This window comes from Moschus berezovskii, chromosome 8 (genome assembly GCF_049115385.1).
Source record: "Moschus berezovskii isolate FMDL1 chromosome 8, NW_MosBer_1.0, whole genome shotgun sequence".
Classification (NCBI taxonomy): domain Eukaryota; kingdom Metazoa; phylum Chordata; class Mammalia; order Artiodactyla; family Moschidae; genus Moschus; species Moschus berezovskii.
In genome coordinates this window covers 71,795,576-71,808,032 of record NC_142467.1, presented here as the reverse complement: position 1 = coordinate 71,808,032, position 12,457 = coordinate 71,795,576, and the positions used below count along the sequence as shown (strand labels likewise).

The following is a 12,457-nucleotide window of genomic DNA, read 5'->3' as shown; positions in this document are numbered from 1 at the left end:
ATCACACAGAATTCTCAAATTTGCTGTGAAGATACTTTTTGGTTGAGATTAACATTTAAACTGGTAGACTTTGCATAAAACAGATTATCCTCCATAAATGAATGGGCTTCAGTCAGTCAGTCTCTTAAGAGTAAAGACCAAGGGAATTCCCTGGTTCAGACAGTGCAGAGTTTTAACAATGTAGGGGGCATGAGTTTGATCCCTGATTGGGGAATCAAGATCACACATGCCGTGCGGCACTGCCAAAAGATTAAAACAAAAAAGAGTAAAGACTGAGGTTTACTTACACACACACACACACACACACACACACACACTGTCCTCCCCCCATCCCACTGAGGTTTACTTACACACACACACATACACACACACACACACACAATGTCCTCCCCCCATCCCACTGAGGTTTACTTACACACAAACACACACACACACTGTCCTCCCCCATCCCACTGAGGTTTACTTACACACACACACACACACACACACACACACACACTGTCCTCCCCCCATCCCACTGAGGTTTACTTACACACACACACATACACACACACACACACACAATGTCCTCCCCCCATCCCACTGAGGTTTACTTACACACAAACACACACACACACTGTCCTCCCCGCATCCCACTGAGGTTTACTTACACACACACACACACTGTCCTTCCCCCATCCCACACTTAAGGAATTCTGCCTGCAAACTGCCTTCTGTCTTGAGCTGCAACATCATCTCTTCCCTTGGTCTCTTGGTCTCTGATCTGCTGGCCTGCCCTGCACATTTTGGGCTTGTAAGCCTCCACAATCACGTGAACCAGTCTTTTGAAATAAATCAATCTGTCCCCTCCTGTCTTCCTACACACACTCACACACCCTATTGGTTTTGTTTCTCTGGAGAACCCTGACTGACAGAAAGGAACAAGAGATAGTAGAGATGTGAGAGCAGGAGGAAAGCATGACACACACCTTGCAGAGTGGAAAGGTGAATGGACGGTAGCAAAGGAAACCATCAGTTCAGCTCAGTTCAGTCGCTCAGTCGTGTCCGACTCTCTGCGACCCCATGAATCACAGCACGCCATGCCTCCCTGTCCATCACCAGCTCCCGGAGTTCACTCAAACTCGTGTCCACAGAGTCGGTGATGCCATCCAGCCATCTCATTCTCTGTCGTCCCCGTCTCCTCCCGCCCCCAACCTTTCCTAGCATCAGAGTCTTTTCCAGTATGTCAACTCGTCTCATGAGGTGGCCAAAGTATTGGAGTTTCAGCTTGAGCATCAGTCCTTCCAATGAACACCCAGGATTGATCTCCTTTAGAATGGACTGGTTGGATCTTCTTGCAGTATAAGGGACTCTCAAGAGTCTTCTCCAACACCACGGTTCAAAAGCATCAATTCTTCGGCGATCAACTTTCTTCACAGTCCAACTCTCACATCCATACATGACCACTGGAAAAACCATAGCCTTGACTAGACGGACCTTTGTTGGCAAAGTGATGTCTCTGCTTTTTAATATACTATCAAGGTTGATCATAACTTTCCTTCCAAGGAGTAAGCGTCTTTTAATTTCATGGCTGCAATCAGCATCTGCAGTGATTTTGGAGCCCAAAAAAATAAAGTCTGACACTGTTTCCACTGTTTTCCCATCTATTTCCCATGAAGTGATGGGACCAGATGCCATGATCTTTGTTTTCTGAATGTTGAGCTTCAAGCCAACCTTTTCACTCTCCTCTTTCACCTTCATCAAGAGGCTTTTGAGTTCCTCTTCACTTTCTGCCATAAAGGTGGTGTCATCTGCATATCTGAGGTTATTGATATTTCTCCTGGCAATCTTGATTCCAGCTTGTGCTTCTTCCAGCCCAGCGTTCCTCATGATGTACTCTGCATATAAGTTAAATAAGCAAGGTGACAATATACAGCCTTGACGTACTCCTTTTCCTATTTGGAACCAGTCTGTTGTTCCATGTCCAGTTCTGACTGTTGCTTCCTGACCTGCATACAGGTTTCTCAAGAGGCAAGTCAGGTGGTCTGGTATTCCCATCTCTTTCAGAATTTTCCACAGTTTATTGTGATCCACACAGTCAAAGGCTTTGGCATAGTCAATGAAGCAGAAACCATAGATTATGCCAAACATGGAAAGTGAACTGTGCACCATAAAGTACCACGTATAGCTTTCCTAAAAATGCCGTATCTACAAAGAGAAGGGCAGCAATTACATCTTCCCCTGGGGAGAAGGTAATCATTCCACAGGATATACTTGTGGATGAATGACAAATACAGGTGTATAAAATGTGCCACCTTGTTGTCTGATTCCTGGACCAGCCACATCTGGCTTACCTGAGAGCCCATTAGAAATAGAGTCCTCGGGTCCCAAACACAGTCTGAATTGTTAACCAAATACTAGGACTAGACTTTCTAGTTACTTGCAGTTTGTTTTGTTTTTTGCCTGAGTTGAATGGCATGTGGGATCTTAGTTCCCTGACCAGAGATCAAACCCATGCCCCTTTCAGTGGAAGCTCCACTTCCACTTCTACCAGGGAAGTCCATCTCTTTGAGAAGCTCTGTTGTAAAGGAGTCAGCATAGTTCTGGGCAGAGTGGATACTCAAGAAACTATAGCAGTCCTAAGAATAACAGTGCTGAATATTACTATGACTTATTCATAGACTTCTAAGAAGCGAGGACAATAAGGTTCTGACCTGGTACCCCAATATCAAGCAGAGGTTATGGCTTATATAAAAGGGCTCTGAGAACCCACTGAATGAAGAAATTTGGCCTGATTAATTTTCTTGCAATACAGGCCTCCCAGCTGTCACATGAAGGCTGCTCATCTATTTTTATATTTTGTTTTGTTCCTTTTGCCGAAGTCAAAAAGACTTTGAGAACTACACAAAGATGAACATAACCAACTATTCAGGGGCTCCAATGAAAACACCTAAAATAACCCAGTTGTTCACTGGAAAAAGGTGCCAAGGATGGAGGAGAAGGAGGATGGTGTTAGGGAAGTAGGGGTCACTTGCACTTTGGATGCTCTTTAGAGGCGGACTCAGGACAGGTGGGATTAACTAAGGATCATGAATTGTCAGGAGGTGACGGTGACTTAATGGAATAGTCACACATGAGTGTAGCAAGCAGATCTGGGATGTGGGTGGTAAGAAAATAAGAGTCACTCCAAGATGGGTGCATTGTGGCATTTCACAGTTGCAGCAAAACCTTAGGAAAATCATGTTTCCTGTGAACACATAGATGCTTTACTGTGTGTGTCTTTCTTGCCTGTTTTTTTTTTTTTTAATTTTATTTATTTTGGCTGTGCTTGGTCTTCATTGCTGTGCACAGGCTTTCTCTAGTTGCAGCGAGCGAGAGCTACTCTTTAGTTGCTGTGCTCAGGCTTCTCATTGTAATGGCTTTGTGCCTTGCAGAGCACAGGTTCTGGGCAAGTAAGCTTCCGTAGCTTGTGGTTCGCAGGCTCTAGAGCTCATCCTTGGGCTTGGTTGTCTTGAGGCAGCTGGAATCTTCCTAGAGCAGGGATCTAACTTGTGTCTTCTGCACTGGCAAGTGGATTCTGAACCACTGTATCATGAGGGAAGTCCTCCTGCTTGTTTTCTCTATCCACTCTGATTTTCAGTTTTGCTCATGGATAGTCTTTGACTCTTTCTGGAGGGAATCAACCCTGGCCATTGCAGTTCTTTGAATGTTCCCTTTCATTCTGTCTGTTCCTTAAGTGAGGCGAATCCCAGCATCCTGGAATTTCAGGAAGCTGAAGCTCAAAGAGAGAAAACTGGTCAAGGATCCCAGATGTGTGGGGATCGGGGTGGGGAAGGCAGATGTCATGCACAATATGTTCAGCATATCCTAGGCTTACCATCTGTATTTTATCACTTAATGCACACTGGAATCTCAGGAAGCTGGAGCCCTAAGGGCCACATGAAGAGGTTGGAGTCTGTCCTGTAGGACAGAAGTGTTCACTACATGCTGGATCCCGCACTCTGAGGTGTGTCCTGATCCCTTCTCAGAGTACGGAGCCTATGCTGGTCCCTTCATCTCTATCTAGTCTTCCTATTCAAGTGTGGTCTAAGTCATATAACCATGGAGTACCTATATCTTAGGTATTTTTTCTCAGTCAGTCTCAGAAACAGGGAAATCTTATTTCTGTTCCCTTGCTCTGCAGGTTGCTTAGATGCTGGGAGGCAGTGGATAAGTTTCTCCACCCATATATGATGATACAATACCTGGGTCACATGAATCAAACAAAATTTTTTGCATAAGTACTCCAGTGACAGGGGCGTCTCCGGTGGCTCAGTGATAAAGAATCCACCTGCAGTGCAGGATTTGCAGGAGATGTGGGTTTGATCTCTGGGTGGGGAAGATCCCCTGGAGGAGGGCATGGTAACCCACTCCAGTGCTCTTGCCTGGAGAATCCCATGGACAGAGGAGCCTGGCGGGCTACAGTTCATAGGTTTGCAAAGAGTCAGCCATGACTGAGTGACTTAGCAGGTGCGCTTGCACCCAGCACAGTCAGGGATACCTAGGACATATACTTACACATCATAGGCCCCTTTCCTCCTCAGTTAGCTGTACATGAACTTTTAAACTCCTTAGTGTTCAACACCTGTAATTACAGTGCATCTCAGTTTGCGTTTCTGCTACTGAACACCTGGATGGTAGTCACTATGTATTTTTGCTCCAGACACAGAGAATTCTGAATTCTGAGTCCTTATTCCTCAGATACTCGAGTGCTTTCACTAAATCTTTTAAACATAGCATGATCTATTTCAGGAATTTCCTGACACTCTAGCTACTGACCCTTCTAATTTTGCCAGTCTCCCTTCAGCCCCATTCCCTCAAGCTCAGTTTTATTCACATGCAGATAGGGATGGCAGTGAGAGTCCTGTAAGCTAGTATTTCTCATGATATTTTGCCTGCAGCCCAAAGACACACAAATCATGATTCACGCTGATAATTTCTGCTCTATTCTATTATACAGAAAAAAGGCTGGAGTGTTGGCAGATTCTCTCTTCAGTCAAACTCTATCCAGGTTTCCCTGAGCATTTTTCCAACTAGACCTGACTTTCAGGCCTCCTTTCTTGCTCTACATTGTCCAACTTGAGGAGGAATCCTGCTCAGTCAGTTTAACCAGAAGCCCCCACCCTCAAGATTTCTGATTATTCTTGAAATCTCTGATCAGGTTGCTCATCCTCCCCACCATCCCTCAGGTGATATCTGATCACCCTGGCCTGCCTTCAGCAAGAATCCCCTTAGGTCAGGTTGCTTTACCCTGAATAGCCCGTTACTCCTAAGGTTTTCCCTTGGTAATATTTTATCCACTGACCTTGCTCCTTGGCTATGAATTTCCACCCTTCCTTTTTGCCTTTGGAGTTGAGTCCAATCACTCTCTCCATTGCAAAATCTCACTTCGGTGGTCTGTACACCTATTCCAGTAGTCCCCTGAATGAAGACTGCCTTATTGTGCTTTAAATAGTGTCATGAGAGGATAACGATAACCCTGTATATGAGACAACAGCAGAGACTTGGATGTGTGGAGCAGTCTTTTGGATTCTGTGGGAGAGGGCGAGGGTGGGATAATTTGGGACAATGGATTGAAACATGTATATTATCATATGTGAAACGAATCTGACGTGGTTGGGGGCTCCCCACCTCAAAACTCTGTGGATTTAAGAGGCTGTTTCTTCTGGAAGTGTGTAAATTAGCCTGGGATAGAACCTGCATGCTGAATTTACTAATTAAGAAATGAGAAACCAGAACTAGAGTTGGACACGACTGAGCGACTGAACTGAGCTGAACTGAACTGATTCTTAAGTAATTTTTTAAAAAACTTTGAACAGAGTTACAGATTTTGCCATTTGTTATAAACTGGTATATGTAATTTAACCAGAACCATGAGAAAGTTGGTATTGTGTGAATTCTGAGGCACTTTCGACATGTTGTAGGAGTGATGTGGATTTTTTTGAGTTTTACACATTCATAAGGGAATGGTCTGTATCTCGTGCCTTTGATGGTTTTCTGTGAGCTGTAGTTTCTGGTAAATGAGCAGCTCTCTTTCCTGTAACTCTTGTAACCCAGTCATTCGTGTGCCTCCTTCGTGAGGATCCAGTGCGGCTGTGGTGCTGTTATCCCTCTGATAGGAACTCTGACTCAGTGTAAAGCCCCAAAGATCTGTTACTTATTTTTATTTTATGTTGTACTATATTTTATTTATAGTGTTGTGTTTGTTTCAGGTGTATAGCAAAGTGATACAGTCATATACATATATATATATATATATGAATTAACAAAAGCAGTTCCCGTCTTTTGATGGGAAGCTCGTGGTTTATAACATAAATGGCATTATTTTGAGAGAGGGATAACTTAGGTAAGGCATTGGGTTTTTTTTCTTTTTGCAGCTTGAGGCAGTTGTAAAATAACTTAATGTAGCTTTTTGCAACTGTGTATTCTATAGTATTTTTTTCATTTGGTGATATTTTAACTGTTAATGTTTATGGCATTGTGCTTTGTACCATTTATTAAATTTAGAAAAAAAATAAAATAAATAGTGTCATGAATAATTTTTCTTTAATACTATTAGAGGCTCTTATGGGTCTTTTAACACAATAGAGTGTTAATGAAGGGTTCCCCTTAGGCTAAGGGAATTGTGATAAGTATCAGAGTTCAGTTAAGTATTTTCCAGGAGAGAGATATGTGGGCTGCTGTCCTACTGACTTGACAAGAAAACAGACAGTTGTTAGAGAATATGGGAGTTGAAGGCCAGAAAGTCAGCTGCCGTGTGACAGTAATTGAATCCAGTCACTGACGAGGGGTCTTGAATGTCTCAGTCACCGTTAGGTTGTGGAAAGACATTGACAGGTAAAAATTCTCTCCCAGGACTGTAGAAAGTCTGGGAACCAAAAACTCTCATTTTGCTGAGAAATAGCATCCTAAAGCCTCTGTTGTGGGCTTTGGGAATAAAGATCTGGCTCCTAAACCTCATCACAAATAGTAATAGCCAGAATTCTGAATTGTAAGGTGGGCCCTGGGTCTGGCTCATGCTGGTAGCCTTCCTGGAGACTCCCCACTGTGTCAGAAGGGAGGCTACTGGGACTTAACAAACGAGACAGATGTACTGTCTATAACCAACTTGATGCGAACACAGATGTCTTCCTCTGTGGCCTGAATGATCTTGGTCTCCCATGCTAGAAACAGTTTAAATGTTACTTTGTATTCTTATTTTCTTTCTTTACATTATCTAGTCTAGTTGAAAGGTTATCTTCTACTTGTATCCTTCAGTTCAGTTCAGTTCAGTCCCTCAGTCGTGTCCGACTCTTTGTGACCCCATGAATCAAAGCACGCCAGGCCTCCCTGGCCATCACCAACTCCCAGAGTTCACTCAAACTCATGTCCATCGAGTCGGTGATGCCATCCAGCCAGCTCATTCTCTGTCGTCCCCGTCTCCTCCCGCCCCCAATCCCTCCCAGCATCAGAGTCTTTTCCAGTGAGTCAACTCGTCGCATGAGGTGGCCAAAGTATTGGAGTTTCAGCTTGAGCATCAGTCCTTCCAATGAACACCCAGGATTGATCTCCTTTAGAATGGACTGGTTGGATCTTCTTGCAGTCCAACGGACTCTCAAGAGTCTTCTCCAGCACCACAGTTCAAAAGCATCAATTCTTCAGCAATCAGCTTTCTTCACAGTCCAACTCTCACATCCATACATGACCACAGGAAAAACCATAGCCTTGACTAAACGGACCTTGGTTGGCAAAGTAATGTATCCTTAGCTTCACTTAAAAAATCTGCCTTTATCCTCACAATTACTTGATATAATTGCTTGTTCTTTTGGTTGTTGTTAGGAAAATATTTATGGTTTTATTGTATCATGAGACGTTGAAACATCTGAACAAATCAGTATCTGGGTAATAAGGCTTTGTCCTTCACTTTTATGGGTTACTAAAGCAACTTGTCAGTAGATTTTCAAAAAAAGAAAAAAAGACAACCTTTTGCATTACTTAAGTCATTCCAAGGTATACGCTGGTACAACACAAACTTCTATCAGATGCAGCTAGTCTAGGATCCAAACATCATGCAAAACAGCTCAGTAGAGCAGCACCCTGCACCCATTCCCACCGTGGCCCTGCTTATTTGTTGATATTAGTAGCATGTGGAGGAATGTGAATAGTTGAATAGTAAGTAGAAGAGGAAGAAGGAGGAAATAGCATGAAGCCCTGGCTGGGAGGGGTTCAGCCCAAGTTGTGTAGGGCAAGCCTGAACATGTCATTGGTACAAATCCAAGCAACCTTGATGCTCTTTAATAGAACCATCTGGTGGAACCACATGATGGGGTCTTCATTGGCCTTGAGCTGGCCCTCAACTGTGCTGATGATGCAACTATCCAGCATGGGCTGATGGTCCTGAGCCGTAATGCTGTGCTGGGTTTTCTGGAATGGAAGCTAGGCAACTTCTCCATAATGGCAGCTTTCCCTTGGAATTGCTGTCCTTTCCATGTGAAGCATGAGACATTGAAATAAACTGCTCCTAGTTGGATTCTATCATTATCAAATAACTGGTAGTAATTTTGAATGAAACTGGAGCCAATCTGCTCCCAAACTGGCTTGTCTTCCACTCTGGAGCATCATCCAGCCTCATTGAGACCCAAGCAGCTGGCACAATGGCGGCAGCAACCCAACTTGGTCTGCCTGTTTTGTTTTAAAATTTGCTTATTCTACTAGTGCAGAGTTAACACCCTGATAAATCCTCAGAAGTTATCCAGCATCAAACTTCTTAACTGAGTTGAAAACAAAGCCTGGAAAAATAAACAGGTATTTAAGGAATTTCCAGGGACTCAACAAGTTCATCTGACCTCTGATTTCTGGGACTCTTTACAGGGACTGCTGCCTGGTCTGTTATAACAGAGCCTTCTGGTTGCTGGAGGCTGGACAATCCAGGCCGTTGGCCTTCTCTTCTGTTCTCCCCTGGACCCTCCCACCTTTCATAATGCCTCCTTGTTGTTGTTCAGTTGCTAAGTCATGTCTGACTCTTTGAGACCCCATGCGTTGAAGGAAGGGAACCACTTTCCCAGGGCCCAAGAGTGGGCTCTTGTTTGACATTCAGAAATGAATTGTCTGAGAAATGAATTGTCACATAAGCTGACAAAGCAAAAAACTCTATTGAGAAGAGGTACCCATGCAAAGAGGAGTAGGGTAAGAGAACCCAGGAGAACTGTTGTGTCACATGGCTCGCAGTTTCGGGTTATATGGTGATAGGATTAATTTCTGGGTTTTCTCTGGTGAATCACTCTGACTCAGGGTCCTTCCTAGTGAGTCAAGCATTGCTCAACCAAAATGGATGCCAGTGAGGATTCTGGGAGGTAGTAGGACATGGGAAGAAACATCAGTAACCTCAGATATGCAGATGACCCCACCCTTATGGCAGAAAGTGAAGAACTAAAGAGCCTCTTGATGAAAGTAAAAGAGGAGAGTGAAAAAGCTGGCTTAAAACTCAACGTTCAGAAAATGAAGATCGTGGCATCTGGTCCCATCACTTCATGGCAAATAGATGGGGAAACAATGGAAACAATGACAGTTTATTTTTTGGGGTCCCAAAATCACTGCAGATGGTGACTGTAGCCATGAAATTAAAAGACACTTGCTCCTTGAAGAAAAGCTATGACCAAACTAGACAGAATATTAAGAAGCAGAGATATTACTTTGCCAACAAAGGTCCACCTAGTCAAAGCTATGGTTTTTGCAGTAGTCATGTATGGATGTGTGAGACGGACTATAAAGAAAGCTGAGTGCCAAAGAATTGATGCTTTTGAACTGTGGTGTTGGAGAAGACTCTTGAGAGTCCATTGGACTGCAAGGAGGTCAAACCAGTGAATCCTAAAGGAAATCAATCCTGAATATTCATTGGAGGGACTGATGCTGAAACTGAAACTCCAATCCTTTGGCCACCTGATGGGATGAACTGACTCAGAAAAGACCCAGATGCTGGGAAAGATTGAAGGCAGAAGGAGAAGGTGACAACAGAGGATGAGATGGTTGGATGGCATCACTCGCTGACTCAATGGACATGAGTTTGAGCAAGCTCTGGGAGTTGGTGATGGACAGGGAAGCCTGGAATGCTGCAGCCCATGGGGTCGCAAAGAATCAGACATGACCGAGTGACTGAACTGAACTGAACTGAGGACACGGGACGTTTCCTTTTGACCTCTTTCAAATTCATCCATTTTGTAGTTCCGTATTCCTTACTGGGACTGAACAAGGAATTCATAGGGCCTGGACTCCATCTTAGGCCTGTTCATGCTGATCATGCTCGGCCACCTTTCCAATGGACTCTGAACTCTGTGTTTAGTGCCTATGAAAATGACAACAGAAGGATAAGACCCCATCCAGACAGGGGAACCTTGAAGATCATAGCTGGGTTACTCATCGCTAAGAGAAAACATACACTAATCACCCCTTTCTCCAGACAGGCCATAAATTTTCTGTATCTACCAGAGTGTAATCTCAGGTTTATTGATTATTGGCTAATTGTTTGACTGAGCACGTGAGCACATAGCACGTGAATGATGGGGTTATTGGGATTGTAGTTTCCTTGGTTTATGTAAGTCTCAAGGAATTTGGGGTGGTGGGTTCAGACACGTACACATGGGGTATAAAAGATTTTCACAAATGCTGGTCGGGGTCCTTGGCTAAGAGGAGAGTCTGCCTTGGGCCCGCTGGTGTAATAAACTGCACTTCACTCTCTGCATTGGCCTTCTGAGTGAGTTTGTTTCCCAGAACGCGTGGCTGCAACAGGACCTCCTGTCTTAAAATATAAGTCATGCAAATGGTTACTGTGATGCCTGGCCAGGGTGGGCAGTTTCAATCAGTGTGCTTCCCCTAATACACTGCAGCATACCAGGCTTCCCTGTCCTTCACTGTCTCCCAGAATTTGCTCAAACTCATGTCCATTGAGTTAGTGATGACATCCAATCATTTCATCCTCTATTGACCCCTTCTCTTCCTGCCTTCAATCTTTCCCTGCATCAGGGTCTTTACCAATGAGTCGGCTCTTCGAATCAGGTGGCCAAAGTATTAGAGCTTCAGCTTTAGCATCAGTCCTTCCAGTGAATATTCGAGGTTGATTTCCTTTAGGGTTGACTGGTTTAATCTTGCTGTCCAAGGGACTCTCAAGAGTCTTCTCCAACACCACAATTTTAAAGCATCAATTCTATGCTCAGGCTTCTTTATGGTCCAACTCTCACATCCATCTAGTGAAAAACCACAGCTATACGGACCTTTGTCCTCAGAGTGATGTCTCTCCTAGCCCATTTCAACCCTCCCCGCCCGACCCCCCCCCCCCCAGGCTCCAGGAGTTTCTGGGGGCCTGCCCTGCCAGGGCCACGTTCCTTGACACAGGAGTGGTTGAGCCTTACAAAGGCCACGAGCTGAGGGAGGGATGGGCTGGCTATGAGGGAGAGTCCAGAACTGTGGCCTCCTAGTCATTCACTTCAGACTGGGAAGGGGAGGGTCCAGATCTGCCCATATCCAGCCAAGTACATTTTGCCCTGCCTCAGGAATTTCTGAGGGTGGACAAAATATTTTAAACAGCCTACCCCCTGGCGCTGGACTCCTGCAGATGACCAGACCCAGGAGCTGCCCGCCACAGTAGGTAATGACCCGTTACCAACTTTGGTTCCATGACACCAACTCTGTTGTAAGAAAATCTCGTGTTGGCCCTAACACCATTGTAAGGGTGAAATTGTGGGAGGTCTTGGGGATCAATATCTATTCCGAAAATGTACAGATATTTGAAATCAGAATTAACCAGAATTTCAGTTCTCCCATTTCTAGGGTGAAAGGTTGTTTAAAGAAATTTTAAATACAAGTAATTTTCTTAGGGAAATTTCTGAAAAAAAGAAGAAGGAGAAGCTAGCAGGTTCATGCCTCTCTATTGTTTGGATTTGATGACAGAAATTGAAGGAATGAGCAGGAACAAAAGGCATGGCACTCCCGGGGCTTTCTTGTGCCCACTGCTGGTGTGTGCCTGGGGGAATTCCTCACATTCGCAAATAAACTGGTCTCACAGTTGAGAACCATCGCCGCAGGGAAAATCTTGCCCATTTCTCAAACTACAGCTACTCTCCAGGTTTTGTGAATTTGCCTTCCCTCTCTTTCCACTTCCAGTGACTTCTCTGATAGCACCTTTTGCACACTTCCTGTTGTTCTGAGTCTTTGTGACCCCATGGGCTGCAGCACACCAGGCTCCCCTGTCCTTCACCATCTCCCCAAGCTTGCTCAAACTCACGTCCTTTGAGTCAGTGATGCCATCCAACCATCTCATCCTCTGTTGTCTCCTCCTCCTCCTGCCTCCAATCTTTTCCTGTATCAGGGTCTTTCCTATTGGGGGCTTAAGAAAAAAAAAATCTGCATGTTGCCTATCGAATGCCATTCAAAATGAGAACAGGGAGCTCTTTTAGCCTGGATTGTT

General features: G+C 44.4%; 1 pseudogene; it reads right to left on the bottom strand.

Annotated features, from left to right (window-relative positions):
• Window positions 1–8,223: 8,223 nt before the first annotated feature.
• LOC148777093 (nuclear transport factor 2 pseudogene) lies at window positions 8,224–11,668 on the bottom strand (annotated as a pseudogene).
• Between the last annotated feature and the right edge of the window lie 789 nt (window positions 11,669–12,457).